Source organism: Salvia splendens, chromosome 15 (assembly GCF_004379255.2).
Source record: "Salvia splendens isolate huo1 chromosome 15, SspV2, whole genome shotgun sequence".
NCBI lineage: Eukaryota > Viridiplantae > Streptophyta > Magnoliopsida > Lamiales > Lamiaceae > Salvia > Salvia splendens.
Window position 1 is genome coordinate 19,498,098 of NC_056046.1, and position 20,504 is coordinate 19,518,601.

Sequence of the window (20,504 nt, forward strand, 5' to 3'; positions counted from 1 at the left end):
AAATGGGGGGAATTCAGGGAGACGATGTTGAATCGTGGGTTTGAGGAGTGAGACGGTGGGAGTGAGAGAGAAAGGGGGTAGATGGAAGGTCTACGAAAATCACGCTGAAATCTCACTCCTTCCGTTTTAATTTATTGTTGTTTTACAATTATACCTATATAATGCACAGAATGAGTCTAATAATGCAACACGGGATGATTTTGTGATGCTTCATCTAGTCCATCCATTCCATCAATCTAATGGTTGATATTAAGAAGGAACTTAAATCTAAGAGAGGAAAATGAGATTAACACCACTATATATATATATATATATATATATATATAGGGGTATGTTAAGGTCCTTCGCAGCTTTTCAGTCCAAGCTTGAATCAGATCACAACCCTTGGATCCTTGAATTGGATGGTTGTGATGATCTGCATTATTACAGTATAATGGTGCATTATTAGTCGGTGTGCATTATTCAACTGAAAATCTGTATTATTACACCATAATGGTGCATTATTAGTCGGTGTGCATTATTCAACTGAAAATCTGCATTATTAAATGACACGTGGCATCAATCTAACTGTCGGATGACAAAATTGTGAGGCTGAGATTAAAAAGAATAATAGAACAAAAGATATAAAAAGGAAATGAATACATCCCTATATACATATATATATATATATGGGAGCATTATTCTCCTATTCATCACTTAGATCCTTTCTTCTTATTATTATTAGTCGTTAGATCCGATCCATCAACGTCCCAGATTGATTCTAAGATTCTGTCGCCGAGTTGCATTATAGGGCGTTTATTAATGCAGTATGAGGGTATTACAGTCATGTCACATTTTAAATGAACCGCCAGAATTTGGCAAGTCCGATTTTGGTGGGATTTGAATCATACCGTCTTTTCATTCACCCTCATTCAATACTCTGTAATCTCTCTTCACTCTCTCCACTTTCTCCACTACCATAAACCCTAATACCGTCCGCCTCTCTGAGCATTCGTCAGAAGTTTGAAAAATTCCGAGATTTCTCCACCCAGCGGTGTCAGCGAACCAAAGCAGACTACACGATTTCAATTATAATCAACAATTCACCCAGGTATTTTTGAAAAGATTTTTCTGGAATCATCAAACCAACATATATGTTAACTTATGAGAGTGCAACAGAACTCCTTCATTTGAACCTGGAAGAGGAGGCTGAACTCAGACTTATTTCAGAGGCTGCCACACTGCGATTTCAATGGCGTCGAATGCAGGTCAGCATTCCTATTCCTATGAGATTAATTCAACCTTTCTTGGTTAAGTTTATGGTTTCTCCTTTGCATATTGTGTCATCTCTGAAACTATTAGTCAATAACATTGTGCATTTTTGCAAAGTGGATTCTATTTTATGAATCTGGATGTAATCAACTCGTTCCAATTTTCTTACTTGGGAAAATTATAGTTTTAAACGTTATACTGTCAAATTGTTGGCAAAATTATATATGTGCATTATTTATTTTGGACTGTGCATTATGTACCATGATTTTTGCATTATGCTGTCTATATTAGGCATTAATACGGGTATTGTCTATGATGGTTATACAACTCAGTCAAGATTCAATATGGTTATTATTTGTTTTTTTGATGTGGGACATTATTGAGTGCATGCATTATTTGTTTGCTGTGGGACATTATTGACCAGATTATTGCAGGACCCTGTTTTGGCATATTTCAAAATTTGCTGTATAATAACCACTGTTTGATGATTGAGGTCTTGTTCTTGCAATCTGAGTCCATTATTTATGTTGTATTATTGCATTATTTGGTTGGTGTGGTACATTATTGTAGTATGCGTGAAGGCTGAATGTTTATTTTCTAAATGTACATTACTGGGTTAATGTTATGCATTATTAGGTTGATGTTGTGCATTATTTAACTATTTCTATGCATTACATACATGTTTCATGCATCAAGCGTCTGCTGTTGTACATGGGTTAAAGAGTGAATGAAATACTTTTATGTTCATAACTAGCCTGAATTTGTACATTATGTAGCTAATTCTATGCATTATTTATCATGTTTTATGCATCATTTGACTGATGTTGTACATGAGTCTAAGTGTGAATGAAATATTTTTATATGTTCATTACTTGAGTGATTCTGTTCATTATTTGGCTATTTGAATGCATTATTTATTCTGTTTTATGCATCATGTGACTGCTGTTGTACATGGGTCAAAGAGTGAATGGAATATTTGTATGTTCATTACTTGACCAGAAATGTACATTATTTATTTATTTTAGTGCATTATTTATCATGCTTTATGCTTTATGTGACTGTTGTTGGACATGGGACAATGGGTGATTGCAATATTCATGGTGCATTGTTGATTTATTCTGAACATTATTTGATTATTAAAATGCATTATGTATCAGTTTTTAGGCATTATTTTGATCCTTATGTACAAGAGTGTATAAGTAAATGCAGTATAACTGTCCTCATTATTTTATTCAGTTTGTACATTATGTAACTAATTGTATGTTATTATTCTGTATGTTGTACAACATCAAAGCAGCGAAGATTGGACATCGACGAGGCGGTTGATGATATACTGCCAGTAGGAATTGCCCAGAAATTCCGGGAGCGAGTATCAGAGGCCGGGACTAGTACAGCTTCGGAAGAGACGGAGGATAGGAAACCAAGGGGTAGGAACGTCGACCATCTGTATTGCCGACGAACCCATATCGAGTTTCTGAATGGTATAAAGAGTTTAACTCCACGGTAGAAGGAAGTCGTCACGGAAATTGTACATGAGTGTAGGAGTGAATGCAATATTTGTACATTATTTAGCTATTTCTATGCATTATTTATCATGTTTTATGCATCATTAGATTGTTGTTGTACATGAGTCTAAGAATGAATGCAATATTTGTATGTTCATTACTTGAGTGATTGTGTACATTATTTGGATATTTGAATGCATTATTTATCTTGTTTTATGCATCACGTGGTTGCTGTTGTACATACTAGCCCCTAGGCTTGTTAAACCCTTAGGGAAAACAAGAAACGTGTGACAAACTTCGAAACACAACACAACTTAAATTAAACGGGTCAGGATAAATATTCATTCCATATTACAAATAATGCATTACAGAAACTAAACTACGCATTAAACTATACTAAATTGTACATTATGTATGTTTGTTTTAAAAAATACATGCATGTGCAACCCGAGATGAAATACTGCAGCTCGTGTATTTGGACAATGTTTTTTAGACTTAGAACATACTACACCTAGCCCCTATGCTTGTTAAACCCTTAGGGAAAACAAGAAACGTGCGTAAAATATCGAAACACGGCACTGTAAAAAAAAATTTATAAGCGAATGCATACAAGCACAAACAAGCGCTTTTTGGAAACATTATCATTATTGTGTACGTACTATACCCTAGGTCTTAGCCTTATTAAACCCTTGGGGGAACACAAGAAACGTGTGCCAAACATCGTACCACGGTACATCTTATTCATATGCATTGCAGTTCACATACTTTGCATTATACAGTCATTAATATCCATTATTGGTAACAAATTGGTGCATTATTCGAATCGGTTTACATTTTGCAATTAATGTGTACGTACTATAGCCTTGCCCCTAATCTTATTAAACCCTTGGGGGAAAGAAGAAAGATGTGCCAACATTGTAACACGGTACATCTTGTTCGTATGTATTGCATTTCACATATTGTGCATTATATGTTCAATTATATCCATTACTCGTTTACACTTGGTGCATTATTCGGTGGTTATTACAATTCATTATTACTGTCATCGTACTAAACCCTATCCTATACATTTATTAAACCCTATCCCATAAACTTATTAAACCCTTAGGAGAAACAAGAAGGGTGTGCCAAAAAATGAAACACGGTGTACATCTTTAACGTATGCACTGCATTTCACATCTTGATCATTATATATTCAATAATATCCATTATTCATTACTATATGGTGCATTATTCGTATGTTGTTAATCTTCTAGTCTAGCCAAGTCTATATCTACACCCTCAAAAATTGATTCATACACGCGGTCCTCCATATTGGTTACGTTTCACACTCTATGTTACACACCTATCGCCCAGAATTGCAAACCTACACCATTAAACGAATCGTCTAGAACAACTAATAAGCATTGGGCGCAATGTTTAAACCAAATCGATACATTCAACTCACCAGCACAACCTCTTCGCTTGTTTGCTTTTATTAAAGCCAATTGCGCGGGCGTATACCTCGTAAAAAGCAAAAGCGAATTCCAAGGATTAGAATTTCAGACCGACATGAGGCTTCAGCTCCGGAGAACATTCACGAACAACACTCACTATAGAGAAAAGCAAAAAAAAATGGGTTAGCAAAAACGTACAATGCAGCAATCGAGTGTTCTGACAAGTAATGCAACATTTTCATAACTTTATTCGGTAAAATATGTAAATTTCAAAAATACGTGATTTATATATAGGTCAACCGCGCACTATTTTACATCGTTGTTATTAATGTGTAAGTACTATACCCTAGCCCCTAGGCCTATTAAACCCTTGGGGTACACAAGACACGTGTGGCAAACATCGAAACACGGCACATCAAAACACTAAATTCATGAGGCATACTCGCGGTCCATCATTAATTCCTCCAACGTATTATGCATTATACAGGCAATAAATTTCATTATGCACTTTCAGTTGGTGCATTATATGTAACCGTGCACCTTTTTCATAACTTTAATCGGTAAAAAATTTTAATTACAAAAATACGTGATTTATATATATAAGTACTATACCCTAGCCCCTATGCTTATTAAACCCTTGGGGTAAACAAGTAACGTGTTCCAAACATCTAAACACGGCACATCAAAAACCTAAATGAATGAGGCATACTCGAGGTCCTTCATTACGTCCTCCAACGTTTTATGCATTATACAGACAATAGATATCATTATGCATACTCATTTGGTGCATTATATGTATCTGTTTTTTTAGACGTAGCTACTAAACCCAAGTCCCTCAACTAATTAAACCCTTAGGATAAACAATAACCGTGTGCCAAATAACGAAACACGGCACATCTTATTCGTATGCATTGCGGTTCACATATTGACCATTATATAGTCAATAATATCCATTACTCGTTACCATGTGGTGCATTATTCGTAGCGGTTTACAATTCGTTATTAATGTGAGAAAAGTACGGTCTCGTTTAACGCTGCGGTCGACGAACTGAAAGCCCAGTTTCTCAAAACTGATGAACGAGTGACGGCGATTGGGTCTCAGCTCGAGACGTTCATCACGGAAGTACGAGCGGCTCTTTCGTTCGAAAAATCAACCACCAAAACTGGATCCAACGACGAGGACTCTTCTGACGGCTTGGGGTCACACACGGCGGTTATGGGCAGCACCGATTTCGATAACGAATCATTCTCTGGATTTCGAGAACAAATCACAGTAATTGAAGGATAGAATTCACTGGTGTCGACAAGGATTTTGATGAATGAATTGATTGGCACAACGATTGCGTGAATATCTTCCTTCCACATTGAAGACGATTTTGAGATATTGTAAATAAGGAAACACGTGAATTAAGGGTGGAGAGAAACTGATCCAAATTTGATTTCCATTTTAGCCCTTTTTGGGTTTTTTAATCAATAAATTTAATGTTTTTACAAACAAATTTAGGCCATAGGATTTCGAAAATCAAGGGCTAAGATCAAGAAGGAAATAGGAGGAAATATGGGAAAAGGAAATGTGATCATATGATAACCCATATTTATGGTGATAACCTAATAACCTATCATTCTATGGACGAAATATATCATTTTATAAAATAGAATATAATTTTATGGATTAAAAGTATCATTCTATGCATGCTGAAAAAATATCATTTTATAGTGTATAAATATCATTTTTAGTAAAAATGATATTTTTTACCCATAAAATGATAGGTTATTAGGTTATCACCATAAATATGGTTATCATTTTAACACACCCATATATATATACACACATATATAAGCTTCAATCAGATCACAACCCTTGGATCCTTGAATTAGATGGTTGTGATGATCTGCATTATTACACTATAATGGTGCATTATTAGTCGGGGTGCATTATTCAACTGAAAATCTGTATTATTACACTATAATGGTGCATTATTAGTCGGTGTGCATTATTCAACTGAAAATATGCATTATTAAATGACATGTGGCATCAATCTAACCGTCGGATGACAAAATCGTGGGGTTGTGATCAATTGAAATTTTTTATCCTAATTGAGAATTGAGATGCATTATCAGCCCCTCATTTTTATTAAATAAGTGGTCCAGAATTTTCCACATGGAAAATATTTTAAGATCAATTAATTTCATAGTACATTTTATTCAATAAATATCTTTTTTAAATTTTTTAAATTTTTTTGAAAGTTGTTTAAAAAAAAAATTTTGTCAACTACATATACAATTCATGTCAACTACACACATATAATGTCAACTACATATACAATTTATGTCAACTATACAAATATAATGTTAACTATAAGTTGTTGACATTTGATGTGCATGCTATTGACATTTGATGTGTAGGCTATTGACGATAATACCTCCGAGTTGAAATAATCTACTTGCAGTTGACATTTCGAAAATATTGTGGATGAGTGGTTGAAAATGCATCTCAATTCTCAATTAAGCTAAAAAATCTCAACCTAACAGGACCCTATATATATATATATATATATGATAATCTGCAAACCGTCTATAATACAAACTATACAAACTTTAGGCGTTGACATTGTTGACATTCCCTCAGTGATAGAATTTGTATTAGGCGTTGACATTGACATTCCCTCCAGTGATAAAATTTATATTAGGCGTTGACATTCCCCCCAGTGACAGAATTTGTATTAGGCGTTGACATTGACATATGAATCCCATTGCTAACCGTTGATTACTTACAAGGAGTGTGTAGGATTAAAGTTTGTAGTTTGTATTATAGATAGGGGATTGTATTTGATCACACCTCTCTCTCTCTCTCTCTCTCTATATATATATATATATATAGGGATGCATTCATTACCTTTTTGTATCTTTTGTTCTATTGTTCTTTTAAATCTCGTCCATTCAATCTGGAGATCTAACGGCCCCAAATATTGCCAACTGAACTTAAATTATAATCATTAAAAAATCAAAAAAGGATATATTCGGTATATGCAAAGATGTTTGTTATGGTAACGACCATGATTTACTCTCCCTAAATCTCTGCGGTTATTGTCATTGCAGATCACGATTTCAATATCTCTTCTCTCCTAAATTTCTGCGGTTATTGTCATTGCAGATGTAACACCCGCTTTTTTTTTTTTTTTTTTTTTCTCTCTAATGGTCCTAACTTGTGGGAAATCGACTCCTTAGTGTTTTTACTCGTATCTATTTTTTTTTTTTTACCTCGCGTTGTGATCGAGTGTTATGTTTAAAGTAAGTATCATGTCGTCAAATGAATAAAGTTCTTTAGCATTGAAGAACTAATAGCTAGTTTGAGAGGTTCAAATTTCAAATAGAAGTCCAAAAGCGTTTTTACAACGAGTTCGACGCTAGAATATAATAAGAAAAACAATTTCGGACATCACAAGAGTCATGCCGGGAGGGACTCGCGTCGGATAGCCGTGCCGAGTAACCGGGCAGCCCCGGAACAGCCGTCTTCCGTCCTCCGGGTCTTGCTCTGATACCACTCTGTCACGACCGCGCCTTGCTAAGGATAGCAATGCTCGGGGAAACGTGACTAGGGGAGGGGAATAAGAAGAGGGGATAGAAAGGGGATAAGGATAATGGAGCATCAAACACTTCTTGATAAGACAGAAAAGGTTCATAAGACAATATGAAGGATTATACAATCCAAAAGAGAGTTTGCGGAGCGTCATCTCAAACAAAGTATTGTCCTTGTGACCTATTTAGTACAAATTATTACAACGAGGCACAACGGAAGAAGTTGCAAAACACGGCGATATGTGTGAAGACATATGCCACAGAAAATCCTACAAAAGATGTGAGACAACCACCAACTCCACTCAGCCACCATTTCATCATCAGCTCAACCTGCACATTTATAAATACATACAGGGCTGAGTACGGGGTACTCAGTGAACACATTGCCGAAAGTTACACATATAATAAAAAGTCATTGTCATCATGCCATAGCAGTAACACACGGGGTTTTTCTTAAAGGCCCGAGCTTACTAAGTTCATTTTCATAAAGTTCGTCTGATCAGACTAAGTTCATTCTTGTAATCCGCCATATCTGATAATTCATAGTGTGTCGGGAAGGTGGCCACCTTCCACGATCACATTGACCGGCCAACCCTTACGATGACACACGGTCCATTCCTTTGTGTACACTAACTCGAATAGGATCTTGGTCCTATTGGAGTCCGAATTCGATTTGTTCATTCATTTGGCATAGCCAAATAGATAGGCGTCATAAAACAAATCATTTATGGCACGATAACATTTGAAAAGAAGTAAGTGCGATTTTATCAAACAAAAATCATTTCATATATTTGATAATTTTACCCACACTTAATGTGTTGGATATAAAGCCCACCTCGATTCTTCCAAAAATACCCTTCTCAAGCTCGGTTTCGAAAATCAACTCCTTGAACACGCCCTTCTTGAAAGAGGGTATTAATTCAATTAGTCGTAAGAACATTCATAAAAGATGGCATGCAATGATCTTACATGAGGTATGCATCCTACGTTCAGGGTTTAGATTAAAAGAAAGTTTTCAATTCAAGCTCGCGACACTCTAAATAATTTTGAGACTTTAATTACTAAAAATAAAAACTCACTAAGCCCATATTTTAACTTATCCATGAGAAATTCATCAAGAGATCAAATATTAATTGACTTTAGAGATTTGAAAATAAAATAATTAATCGTGAGATTAATTATTTAATCAAACCAAACGATTTAAATTTTTTTTTTTGGAAACCACCATCAAACCATCAATTAAATTGAAGAGCTAAAACTCTCTCATTTCCTCTCAATTCTCGGCCCAAAGAAAAGATTTAATGGAGCCCAAACAAAAATATTAAAGTTTTGACCCAACAAGAGCCCAAGTCCTAAAATTTAAAGGTGAACCCTATAATCACCATCCCCCAAATCAGATTTGTCTCGCCCCTCTCTTCTCCCCTCTTTCTCTCTCACCGATCTCTCACTCTCTCTCGTTCTTCTTCGTTCACCGGGGCTCGGCCGGTCATTGCGTCGCCGGCGAACGACGCTCGCTCCGCCGACTGCACGCCGCCCACCTCACAGCTGTCAGTAGGTCACGCTGCTGCTCGTACTCCCACCGTCCAGCGCTAGCTCCGTCGATCCTCGGTGTAGTCGCGCTGCTGCTCCGCCTTCGGTCCCCGTCGAGCCGTGTCTTCCTTCGCCACTCCGTCGGCAGTTTCTTCCCCTAGAGCTAAGTCTTCCTCCCCCTTTTACTTAGCGTTATTTGATTGTGGATTCTTGGTTAAGTCTTGGTGAAATGTGTAACTAAGGATTTGATCTTAGTGTCCTAAAGTTGTGATTTTTGGAGGAGAGATTAGATCACTGGAAATGATCCTTGGCAATTACTGTTATGATTTTACATATGCATTTGGGAGCTTTTTGCTTACTGTAGAGAGTCTCCATTCTTGTACATGTCTTACTACTGTCTCATTTCCATACTTGTTGTGAGAATTCTATGGGAAGTGCTAAGTTCTTGTGCTATCTAATTGTTCTATAAGATGCAAAAGGGTGGGGTTGGGGCAGCAGGGTCGTTCCGGATGCGATGTTGCAGCCGCCGGAGCTTCGCTGGCAGCTGGTGCATCGAGGGGCAGTGGCGACAGGGGTTTGGCGTGAAAGACTGCCACCTTGTGACAGCAGTAGCAGCAGCGTGTGTGCGTGTATGGCTGCCGAGAGGGCAGCAAGGTGTGGGTGGCTGCCGCAGACAGCAGCAGCGGCACCGTTCGGGCAGCCCGGTGTTCTCCTAAGTTCACTAAAAGCTAAGTTCTACTATCTCGAGCTCAACATTATTTCCATGGTTATCAAAAATTCATAGATCTTGATTGCTTAAAAAAATTTAAATATAAGATCATGGTTCTTGGCTCTTAGCTTAAGGAGGTTTGTTCAAGAAATTTTTGTTTATATGCATGAATGTTTTTCCTACGTTGTCACGACCGCACTTGCTAGGGGTGTTACAAACGAGGCGATCGTGACTAAGGACAAACATTAAGAATAGCACTTAAGGATTTCAGTTCATAAGAAAGTTTCAATTAGCTTAAAAGAATAATATTTTAGTTCAAAAATATATATATAGCAGCGGAAATAAGGTTTCAAAGAGAGTCAAGGATGACGCCTATGTATGGAGACACAACGCATCCATATTCCCTATGCCGACTCAACATCTACCGCAACATCCCGCTCAACCTGCACATAGGGAAAACACATGCAGGGCTGAGTACTTGTTGTACTCAATGGGCTCATGCCGAAAACATTTTCATAAAAACAGTTATGTCATCCATACCAGTGATCTCGAGTTTTATGTGTAGTTAAGAAATATCACGAGAACACAAAAACATTTCAAAGTCTGGACAGACAATCAATCTCCCCACTTTCTCATCAATCATTCAATCACATTCTCTTTCCATAGTGCGACGAAAGTGTGGCCACACTATTCGCCCACGAGACCGGCCGACTAGCAAGGACGGCTCACGATCCCACTTGTGTACACAGCCTGATAGGGTTTGCGGCCCTACTCAGACCCGAATTCGTTTCATTCATTCATTACAGCCATATAGCCTAACGGAGCAAGCTCAGACGAACTAGGCATCACGCAACAATCTCATAAACAAAACATCATGGCATGACATAACACTTTAAACCACCCTTATTTCTCCATAATCATACTTTTGAAAGCGTAAAAGAGTTTAGTAAAAGAAAGCCCACCTCGTTTGCTTAAACCATTCAATATCCATTTAAGGCAACCCTCGTTCCTCGAGCTCACGTATACTCAATCACCCTTGCCAACGACAAAACAGATCAGCCTTTCGTAAACTTATATTATCATGCATGTCCTATCGTTCCTTTTATCATTCTCTTACCCATATATAAATCATGTATATCACTTATAACATAACAATATAGTCATCTTGTAAAGATAAATATTTGGCAGAACTGCGCAACCATTTTGTAAAAAATCACTATAAAATCACCCGACTTCCGTTGGGGCTAAAACTTTACCAAAATGCAGTAGACTCATCAAATAACTTCCAGTATTTCATATCAAAATACCCCTTTTGGTCGGTCAATTCGGAAACGTAACCTACTGGTCGAGAAAATATTTTCTGGCAGAATTGCACAGTCAACTTCAAAAATTCACCAAAAATTCATCCTTCCTCATATGACGCTAAAATTTGGTCACAACACATTAGACACATTCAAGTTCACCCAGTTAAAATTTCACATCGAAATCATATCATTTGGTCAGTCAAAACATTTATGCAACTCTCTGATCGGAACATAAAATTCTAGCAGCACTGCGCAGTTCATTTGAAAAATTCACCGTAAATTCATACGATGTCCAATAAGGCTGAAATTTTCACAAGACTCAGAAGACACTTCAAATTTTCAGCTAGTTCAAGAATCACATCAAACTGAGGTCATTTAGTCGGTCAAACAGATTTCGAAACATTCTGACCGAGAACACACGTTACTGGCAGAATTGCGCAGTCGACTTCAAACATTTTTCAAAAATTCATTTTTCGACAAAAAGGGCTGAAATTTATACGAGACACAGAAATCACCTTGAAATTTACTCAGTAAAATTTTCGTATCAAAATTCGACCGTTTGGTCAGTCAAATACACGTCGGAATCCACTAACCGAACACCACAATTTTCATACTCAAAATTTCGAAATTAGGGTTTCTTCCACAATCATCCAAACAAAATTTTCTCATCCTTATAACACGAAATCATGCTTGATAAGACTCTCTTAAACATGTTTGCACATAAACTTAGATCACATATAACATGATGCTCAAACCGATATATGAAAGTTCTTGGAAACACTTTAGTTCGAAAGCCCACGTAAAAACTTCTCGTAAAAACTGTACGGTAACTAGAAAGCCCACCTCGATCAAAACGCAGCGCCGCTGCTGTCGCTGCCGGGAGACGCGAAGCCGGGAGGACGCTGCTGTCGCCGTCCAGCCATCCTCAGCGCCGCCGTCCACCGTCGCCGCCTCCAGCCATCCTCAGCGCCGCCGTCCACCGTCGCCGCCTCCGGCGGCGCTCTCTCTCTCTCTCGGATTCTCCCTCTCTCTTCTCTCTCTCGGATTCTCCCTCTCTCTTCTCTCTCTCGGATTCTCGATTCGTTCGTAGAAGTAAAAGAAATGAAATGGAGGGACGTTGTATTTATAGAAAATTTTTTCATAAAAGACAAAAATTCACGTCTTTTCATTTCGATGTGACGCGTAATTAATGCGGCGTTGAAAAACGTGTCTGATGTGACGCGATTCTTATCCAATTGGAAAACGTGCCTGATGTGACGCGATTCTTATCCAACTTTTCGTCTCGATTTGTTGTCGAAAGTGTATTTGATACGTGGTTTATTCTTTCGTGTAGGTAACGATTTAACGGGTCGTTACATTCACCGCTCAACCTGCACATAGAGAAAACATGCAGGGCTGAGTACTTGGTGTACTCAGTGGACACGTGCCAAAATATATTTTATAAAATAGATTTTGTCAAGCCACTCTTTGAGTGAACTCGGGATTTTAGGAAAAGTCCGAGAACACTAAACATTTTTCTTTTCCTTTTTCAAAAGCGATCTTTCGATCTATTTTCCTGGAACATATGCCGTATCTGACAAACCCGATTTCACTATCTCTTGTTCATTCATCAGTCCATTCATCATTCATCTTTCCTTTCATCATTCATCATATCTTAACATTCAAGTGCCTGGGAAGTGGTTACCTCCCACGGTCACCCATCAATCCATTCCATTCAAGTGCCGGGGAAGTGGTTACCTCCCACGGTCACCCATCAATCCATTCCATTCATCATTCATCGTTCCTTTCATCATTCATCATATCTTAACATTCAAGTGCCTGGGAAGTGGTTACCTCCCACGGTCACCCATCAATCCATTTCATTCATCGTTGCAGTCAGATAGACATAGTTCCAAAACAAAATATGGCTTGACATAACCTTTTCAATTCATCTCTTTTTTTTTTCGTCGTAAACGTATTTGGATCAAAACTCATTTCTATCGGTCAAAGCCGAACTCAAGAATCAACGCAGGCTACACTTCATAAGCAATCGTAAAGCAACACATAACATCATATAATAACACCAAGCAAATATCACTTTTCATAATACTTCACGTTAATTAGCAAGCTCGCACTTAACATCATATAATAAATAGAAAGCACATAAAACAATTCTCATAACCACTTTATAGTAAACTAAAAACCTTCATAAAAACATTTTAGTTCGAAAGCTCACATAAATATACTTTTCGTAAAAAAAACTGTAACTTTAACAGAAAGCCCACCTCGTTTGCTTAAACCATTCAATATCCATTTAAGGCAACCCTCGTTCCTTGTGCTCACGTACACACAATAATCCTTGCCAACATCACAACATAAGTCAGCCTTCCATAAACTCATTTTTTTCTATGCATGTCCTATCGTTCCTCTCTCATCATTTTTCTCAATTTACCCAACCCAATGTTCAACACAAGAGGGAAAAACACACCATAACATATTTCAAAGTGCAACACCTAACCACACCAATAAACACACTCCTTAGATATACATGCATCATATAACACCATATATCTTGAAAATAAGCACTATTTTATTAAGGCATAAAACTGGCAGAACTGCGCGACCGTTTTGTAAAAATCACTAAAAATCCATCCGACCTCATATGAAGCTCAAATTTGGTCACAACACAGTAGACACATTCAAGTTCACCCAGTTAAAATTTCACACCGAAATCGTGTCATTTGGTCAGTCAAAACATTTATGCAACTCTCTGATCGGAACATAAAATTCTAGCAGCACTGCGCAGTTCATTTGAAAAATTCACCGTAAATTCATACGATGTCCAATAAGGCTGAAATTTATACGAGACACAGAAATCACCTTGAAATTTACTCAGTAAAATTTTCGTATCAAAATTCGACCGTTTGGTCAGTAAAATACACGTCGGAATCCACTGTCCGAACACCACAAATTTCATACTCAAAATTTCGAAATTTGAGTTTCTTCCACAATCATCCAAACAAAATTTTCTCATGCTTATAACACACAATCATGCTTGATAAGACTCTCTTAACATGTTTGCACATAAACTTAGATCATTTACCAAGGATTCAAATCAAACTTCACACAACTTAATCAACAATAGCATAACTATCAAAGTTCTCAAGCAAACTCACTTTCCCACCGATTAACTTTGCGATCTATGATTCCTACACCCTCTATATGCATGTAGGATTCAAGAATAAAGTTTCAATGAAGGAGATGAGAAGGAAATCTTAGTTATACCTTCTTGAATCAAGAAAACGAACGGTAGAAACAAACGTTGACACGATTCGTCCCTCTCCCTTCACTGCTGCCGCCGCTGCCACGAATCCGCCGTCGCGGATCCGCCGCCATCGGCTTCTCCTCTCTCTTCTCTCTCTCGGATTCTCGATTGCGAAAGAAAAGAAATGAAATGAAATGAAAGGAGGTTGTATTTATAGAAAATATTTTCATAAAAGACAAAAATTCACGTCTTTTCGTTTCGATGTGACGCGTAATTAATGCGGCATTGAAAAACGTGCCTGATGTGACGTGGTTCTTATCCACTTGGAAAACGTGCCTGATGTGACGCGGTTCTTATCCAACTTTTCGTCTCGATTTGTTGTCGAAAGTGTATTTGATACGTGGTCTATTCTTTCGTGTAGGTATCATTTTGGGCTCGTAACAATTGGGTTTCAAATTGGGCTAGGAAGAATAATTGTTTGATGAGTCTACTGCATTTTGGTAAAGTTTTAGCCCCAACGGAAGTCGGGTGAATTTTTAATGATTTTTACAAAATGGTTGCGCAGTTCTGCCAAATTTTTATCTTTACAAGATGACTATATTGTTATGTTATAAGTGATATACATGATTTATATATGGGTAAGAGAATGATAAAAGGAACGATAGGACATGCATGATAATATAAGTTTACGAAAGGCTGATCTGTTTTGTCGTTGGCAAGGGTGATTGAGTATACGTGAGCTCGAGGAACGAGGGTTGCCTTAAATGGATATTGAATGGTTTAAGCAAACGAGGTGGGCTTTCTTTTACTAAACTCTTTTACGCTTTCAAAAGTATGATTATGGTGTAATAAGGGTGGTTTAAAGTGTTATGTCATGCCATGTTTGTTTTGATGATGAGATTGTGCCTGATGCCTAGTTTGTGAGTGCGCTCCATTAGGCAGGTTGAGCGGGATGTTGCGGTGGATGGTGAGTGCCCCAGAAACGGTAGAAGCAAGGATAGCCACTCTAGTGGTGGAACCAGATTTAAGAGAGCGCATCATCACAGCACAGAGGCAAGACGAGAACCTGGAAAGGATACGAGCAAAGGTGAGAACCGACGGACATGAGAACTACCACGAGGAGGCAGACAACGCCCTCACTTTTGGAGGAAGACTGTGTGTGCCCAAGGATGAGAAGCTGAGGAATGAGATCATGAGTGAGGCACATGACACGCCTTACACCGCACACCCTGGGAGTACCAAGATGTATCAAGACCTGAAACGGAAGTTCTGGTGGGACGGCATGAAAAGATGTATAGCATCATTTGTGGAGAGATGTTTGGTTTGTCAACAAGTTAAAGCACTGCATCAGCGACCGTATGGGAAGCTACAACCCTTAGACATTCCCGAATGGAAATGGGAGCACATAACTATGGATTTTGTGACAGGTCTGCCAAAGACTAAGCGAGGGAACACTGCCATCTGGGTGATCGTGGACCGCCTTACGAAGAGTGCCCATTTCCTGCCGATTTCAATCACTCTTGGATCCGAGAAGTTATCGCAACTTTATGTACGGGAAATTGTACGTCTACATGGTACTCCGGCCTCAATCACGTCCGATCGCGATGCTAAATTCACTTCAAAATTTTGGAGGAGCTTACAAGCAGAACTAGGCACGAAACTAAACTTCAGCACCGCTTTTCATCCACAGTCTGATGGACAGTCGGAACGAACAATACAAACTCTTGAAGATATGCTCCGAGCAGTCGTGCTCGACCGAGGAGGAAGTTGGGAGGCAATACTACCCCTAATAGAATTTGCCTACAACAACAGCTATCAGGCGACCATAGGTATGGCACCTTACGAAGCATTATACGGGAGAAAGTGCAGATCGCCATTGTACTGGGACGAAGTCGGTGAAAGAAAGATGTTGGGCCCCGAAGTTGTCAATGAAATGGTCGAAATCGTGCGACAAATCAAAGAAAGGATCAAGGAAGCACAAGATCGGCAGAAGTCGTACGCAGATGCTCGTCGGACCGACCTGCAGTTCAGCATAGGAGACAAGGTCTTCTTGAAGGTATCTCCTTCTAAGGGAATCATGCGTTTTGGTGTCAAAGGAAAGCTTAGTCCCCGTTTTATTGGACCCTACGAAATCCTAGAAGAAGTTGGACCAGTGGCGTATCGTTTGGCGCTGCCACCAAGTTTCGGAACAGTGCACAATGTTTTCCACGTTTCACAGCTACGGAAGTACGTGTTCGACCCGAAGCACGTGATCCACCATGAAGAAGTGATGTTAAATCCGGACTTGAGTTACGAAGAAAATCCCGAAGCAATCTTAGACCGAAAAGTCCAACAACTGAGGAACAAATCTATCACTTCCGTGAAGGTATTGTGGAGGCACCATGGATACGAGGAGGCCACGTGGGAATTGGAGGACAAGATAAAAGAAAAATACCCGGAACTGTTTGAATAGACCATCACAAATTTCGGGACGAAATTTCTTTTAAGGGGGATAGAATGTAACACCCGCTTTTTTTTTTTTTTTTTTCTCTCTAATGGTCCTAACTTGTGGGAAATCGACTCCTTAGTGTTTTTACTCGTATCTATTTTTTTTTTTTTTTACCTCGCGTTGTGATCGAGTGTTATGTTTAAAGTAAGTATCATGTCGTCAAATGAATAAAGTTCTTTAGCATTGAAGAACTAATAGCTAGTTTGAGAGGTTCAAATTTCAAATAGAAGTCCAAAAGCGTTTTTAAAGTAGGAAAAACATTCATGCATATAAACAAAAATTTCTTGAACAAACCTCCTTAAGCTAAGAGCCAAGAACCATGATCTTATATTTAAATTTTTTTAAGCAATCAAGATCTATGAATTTTTGATAACCATGGAAATAATGTTGAGCTCGAGATAGTAGAACTTAGCTTTTAGTGAACTTAGGAGAACACCGGGCTGCCCGAACGGTGCCGCTGCTGCTGTCTGCGGCAGCCACCCACACCTTGCTGCCCTCTCGGCAGCCATACACGCACACACGCTGCTGCTACTGCTGTCACAAGGTGGCAGTCTTTCACGCCAAACCCCTGTCGCCACTGCCCCTCGATGCACCAGCTGCCAGCGAAGCTCCGGCGGCTGCAACATCGCATCCGGAACGACCCTGCTGCCCCAACCCCACCCTTTTGCATCTTATAGAACAATTAGATAGCACAAGAACTTAGCACTTCCCATAGAATTCTCACAACAAGTATGGAAATGAGACAGTAGTAAGACATGTACAAGAATGGAGACTCTCTACAGTAAGCAAAAAGCTCCCAAATGCATATGTAAAATCATAACAGTAATTGCCAAGGATCATTTCCAGTGATCTAATCTCTCCTCCAAAAATCACAACTTTAGGACACTAAGATCAAATCCTTAGTTACACATTTCACCAAGACTTAACCAAGAATCCACAATCAAATAACGCTAAGTAAAAGGGGGAGGAAGACTTAGCTCTAGGGGAAGAAACTGCCGACGGAGTGGCGAAGGAAGACACGGCTCGACGGGGACCGAAGGCGGAGCAGCAGCGCGACTACACCGAGGATCGACGGAGCTAGCGCTGGACGGTGGGAGTACGAGCAGCAGCGTGACCTACTGACAGCTGTGAGGTGGGCGGCGTGCAGTCGGCGGAGCGAGCGTCGTTCGCCGGCGACGCAATGACCGGCCGAGCCCCGGTGAACGAAGAAGAACGAGAGAGAGTGAGAGATCGGTGAGAGAGAAAGAGGGGAGAAGAGAGGGGCGAGACAAATCTGATTTGGGGGATGGTGATTATAGGGTTCACCTTTAAATTTTAGGACTTGGGCTCTTGTTGGGTCAAAACTTTAATATTTTTGTTTGGGCTCCATTAAATCTTTTCTTTGGGCCGAGAATTGAGAGGAAATGAGAGAGTTTTAGCTCTTCAATTTAATTGATGGTTTGATGGTGGTTTCCAAAAAAAAAAATTTAAATCGTTTGGTTTGATTAAATAATTAATCTCACGATTAATTATTTTATTTTCAAATCTCTAAAGTCAATTAATATTTGATCTCTTGATGAATTTCTTATGGATAAGTTAAAATATGGGCTTAGTGAGTTTTTATTTTTAGTAATTAAAGTCTCAAAATTATTTAGAGTGTCGCGAGCTTGAATTGAAAACTTTCTTTTAATCTAAACCCTGAACGTAGGATGCATACCTCATGTAAGATCATTGCATGCCATCTTTTATGAATGTTCTTACGACTAATTGAATTAATACCCTCTTTCAAGAAGGGCGTGTTCAAGGAGTTGATTTTCGAAACCGAGCTTGAGAAGGGTATTTTTGGAAGAATCGAGGTGGGCTTTATATCCAACACATTAAGTGTGGGTAAAATTATCAAATATATGAAATGATTTTTGTTTGATAAAATCGCACTTACTTCTTTTCAAATGTTATCGTGCCATAAATGATTTGTTTTATGACGCCTATCTATTTGGCTATGCCAAATGAATGAACAAATCGAATTCGGACTCCAATAGGACCAAGATCCTATTCGAGTTAGTGTACACAAAGGAATGGACCGTGTGTCATCGTAAGGGTTGGCCGGTCAATGTGATCGTGGAAGGTGGCCACCTTCCCGACACACTATGAATTATCAGATATGGCGGATTACAAGAATGAACTTAGTCTGATCAGACGAACTTTATGAAAATGAACTTAGTAAGCTCGGGCCTTTAAGAAAAACCCCGTGTGTTACTGCTATGGCATGATGACAATGACTTTTTATTATATGTGTAACTTTCGGCAATGTGTTCACTGAGTACCCCGTACTCAGCCCTGTATGTATTTATAAATGTGCAGGTTGAGCTGATGATGAAATGGTGGCTGAGTGGAGTTGGTGGTTGTCTCACATCTTTTGTAGGATTTTCTGTGGCATATGTCTTCACACATATCGCCGTGTTTTGCAACTTCTTCCGTTGTGCCTCGTTGTAATAATTTGTACTAAATAGGTCACAAGGACAATACTTTGTTTGAGATGACGCTCCGCAAACTCTCTTTTGGATTGTATAATCCTTCATATTGTCTTATGAACCTTTTCTGTCTTATCAAGAAGTGTTTGATGCTCCATTATCCTTATCCCCTTTCTATCCCCTCTTCTTATTCCCCTCCCCTAGTCACGTTTCCCCGAGCATTTCTATCCTTAGCAAGGCGCGGTCGTGACAGCAGATCACCGCTGGTTTTGTTTAGTGAGGAACATCGTTTGTGTATCAGCCCCTCATTTTTATTAAATAAGTGGTCCAGAATTTTCCACATGGAAAATATTTTAAGATTAATTAATTCCATAGTACATTTTATTCAATAAATATCTTTTTAAAATTTTTTAAATTTTTTTTAAAGTTGTTTAAAAATTTTTTTTTGTCAACTACACACATATAATGTCAACTACATATATAATTTATGTCAACTATACAAATATAATGTTAACTATAAGTTGTTGACATTTGATGTGCATGCTATTAACATTTGATGTGTAGGCTATTGACGATAATACCTCCGAGTTGACATAATCTACTTGCAGTTGACATTTCGAAAATATTGTGGATGAGTGGTTGAAAATGCATCTCAATTCTCAATTAAGCTAAAAAATCTCAACCTAACAGGACCATATATATATAATACTCCCTTCGTCCCGCACTACTCGCACTTATTTCCTTTTTGGGCGTCCCAAGTTACTTGCACTCTTTCCATTTTTAGTAAAAATTTTCACCTACAACCGTCATTTTTTACTTTCCTATACACTCATTCCTTAATCTCCGTGCCGAAAATGAAAGGGGCGAGTAGCCCGGGACGGAGGGAGTATATATATATAGGGATGTGTTCATTTCCTTTTTCCATATTTCCTCATTTTTCCTTCTTGATCTCGACCGTTAATTACATCCATCCGATGGCTTCAAATATTCGCTTTACCCATTAAATTT

The 20,504-nt window shown here is 38.6% G+C and overlaps 2 long non-coding RNA genes across 2 annotated transcripts; one reads left to right on the forward strand and one right to left on the reverse strand.

The window, feature by feature from the left end:
• Positions 1-7,856: 7,856 nt before the first annotated feature.
• LOC121767899 lies at positions 7,857-10,419 on the reverse strand. The gene is made up of 2 exons (XR_006043235.1): positions 8,607-10,419; positions 7,857-8,101 (listed from the first exon to the last, which is right to left on the reverse strand). It is a non-coding gene; the product is annotated as an uncharacterized LOC121767899 (long non-coding RNA).
• Positions 10,420-18,620: 8,201 nt separating this feature from the next.
• LOC121767900 lies at positions 18,621-19,631 on the forward strand. The gene is made up of 2 exons (XR_006043236.1): positions 18,621-18,881; positions 19,387-19,631. It is a non-coding gene; the product is annotated as an uncharacterized LOC121767900 (long non-coding RNA).
• Positions 19,632-20,504: the final 873 nt, after the last annotated feature.